The sequence below is a fragment of the Montipora capricornis genome, chromosome 11 (assembly GCF_036669925.1).
Source record: "Montipora capricornis isolate CH-2021 chromosome 11, ASM3666992v2, whole genome shotgun sequence".
NCBI classification, from domain to species: Eukaryota; Metazoa; Cnidaria; class Anthozoa; order Scleractinia; family Acroporidae; genus Montipora; species Montipora capricornis.
The window spans coordinates 20,192,403-20,194,876 of record NC_090893.1 but is presented as its reverse complement, the minus strand read 5'-3'; the positions used below and the strand labels follow the sequence as shown (position 1 = coordinate 20,194,876).

Below are 2,474 nucleotides of genomic sequence, written 5' to 3'. Positions count from 1 at the left end.
TGTAGTGACGTTTTAGTTGTATAAAGTTAACAAAAAAAAAACAAAACAAAAGCAGCAGTACACTAGCAACCTTTGTGGCATGATTATGGTGCTGCAGCAAAAACCCCCCTACAAGGAAGGGTTTCACTCCACTAACTGAGATAATAATCTCTAGTAAAGCGGGTAAGTGAGGGGAAAATACATTGTGTGTGGATGGTGATTGAGGGAAAATCGTAGTAATAAATTAGGGCTAGGCTGTAAAATGAAGAACAGAAATTTACAAGGTAAAATCTCAATCTCACAGTGGGGTAAGTAAACAGAACAAACTCTGTGTGAAAATAAAAACTTAAATACCAAAACCAGCCTGGGATACAGAAAAGTAAAATGAAAAAAGAAGAAAAAAATTGTAACGTGAATAAAAGACTGAAAATTAAGAAAGAAAATTGAAATGGTCAGATGTTATTTAGTTTCTCAACCTCTTATACTTGAATAAATTTAATCAGCGATTCATTTTTAGCCTAATGGTGTTATTAATCCACAGTGCCGATACGCTTCGCACTTTAATTTCTTTCAGTGGTGCGTGTGAATCGCAAACACCCCTGAACATTCCAGCCGCCGTAGCATTGAAAAGGTGTTGCTATTGAGTTACTCGTGTTTAAACAAAGACGACTGCCACTGCAACGAGAACGCCACAAACACAAATAGTATTGGTTAGAAAGCCGGAAGACAGCGGTTGCATTAGGAAGTTAACACTAGTGTTACATCAAGTTCTATATTTCACTGTTTCCCTTGGGATTCAAAACACCAGAAAGGCTGCAGTCGCATTCGAGAGTTGACGCTACAGTAGGGTCAACAGTAGTGTTACACTCTGTTTCGCTCAAGTGTGACCGCAACCAACATGATATTATAACAATGAACCTTTTATTTTCTATTTTTGTTTAAAACCTTTCGTACCCATCCAATAACAGGAATGTGTACAATGTGAACAAGACGGAATAATGGCGAAATACTTGTGATAGCGCTAAGTCGGTTATATTTTGTAGTGACGTTTTGATTGATGTTGCCCTTGTCCGTTCTTAAATTCCCTATTTGCGAGCGCAAGTAAAAGAGAAGTACAAGAAAACGAATTTTTTCGGTGATTGACACATGAGTTTTGTTCCATTTTCATCGTCATCTTTATTGTAGACAAGGCGTAATGCAATTGTTTTTCAAATAATGCACTGTACCCGTGTTTCTGCGGGTTTTGATGGATTTTGTTAGTAGTTTGAAGGGTCTGTCAAAGATGTATGATTGCCCTTTCCAAAATCTGGAAAAACATTCGTTTCGACCAACACTGGTCCTTCGCGCTTTCTTATGAATATATGATTCGTTGCGATGGCAGCTCCGATTACATATCATTACATATTTTTTTCTCTTTTATTGTAGTTTAATAGCGCTGAAGTTAACCAAGAATCCTGGGCAAAAATGTTAACACATTCGTAACTTCCTGGTCCAACATCTAACAAACTATTGTTGCATGAAATAGATCATACTTTTTATTATCAGGGGGCACCAGACATTTTTGAGACGCAGAAGGAGACCTAAAGGGAAGTTTCTCATGCCGAAACAGTAGTCTGTTATAGATTTTTTAACCAAGCTTCTCTAATAGTGAAAAGTTACAAGGCAATACAAAAGCGATCTACTAATAGAAAATAGGGTGCTTCGTTTTCGAGTTGAGAGTTCTTCGTTTTCGACCTGGGTGCTTCGTTTTCTAGTTTGGAGTGCTTCGTTTTCGACTTATAGGTTCCTTCGTTTTCGATCTCTTGGGTGCTTGCTGCTTAGTTCCTCGTTTTCGATACTACCCATTCAGTTGTGACTCAAGAACGCGCGCAAAAAATCCACCGCTTATTCCTTCTCGGCTTATTTGCAGTGGTGTTCATTATTCCTGCTCAACTGGTTGTAAAGAGGAACATTCCAAGGTAATTAATAATCTTAGCTTGGTGCAAGGGTGTAATAAATAATTATTTGTTTGTTGTTTGATCGATCTATACTACCCTCTTTTTTTTTTCCTTGTACATTGAGAAAGTAAGGAAATGATGTATCTTGAGTTTTCCCTTAATGGAGATAGTTTTAGTTTTCTTATCGGCTGAGATTCAAAATGGAGGGAGTTATGAAGCAAATGATGAGTAAGAATGAATAAGAATTCATGACAAAAAATGTCTGTCGAGCATACAGAATCTAAGTTACAAACAACAAAGATAAACTATGAAAACCCGTTGGTTTAAACAGTTTTAAAAAACCCAACTTCCAATTCATTTTAGTCCCCTTCAGTTCGCCCTTGCCCTGCCTCCTTTAAATTGTATTTGATGTTGTATTCAAACCTTCCTTCAATGTTTTAAGTAGATGCAATGTATTTTCACGTTTCGCTTGATTTGGTATCCAGTTCCCAGTCACTAAATTTGGCTAATTATAAGATTCGTAACACAGTCGCTTTGAAGCTAAGCAAGGGCTATTTG

At 37.2% G+C, this 2,474-nt stretch overlaps 1 protein-coding gene across 2 annotated transcripts in view; it reads left to right on the top strand.

Moving 5' to 3' along the window:
- Positions 1 to 1,829: 1,829 nt before the first annotated feature.
- The window catches only part of LOC138024371 (tetratricopeptide repeat protein 28-like), a 153,223-nt gene continuing 152,578 nt past the window's right edge, over positions 1,830 to 2,474 (top strand). Inside the window, exon 1 of one of the 2 annotated variants that reach the window (XM_068871555.1) lies at positions 1,830 to 1,937. The gene's annotated coding sequence lies outside the window, so the exon portion shown is untranslated. The remainder of the gene's footprint in view (positions 1,938 to 2,474) is intronic. The other variant, XM_068871556.1, reaches the window with a different exon arrangement.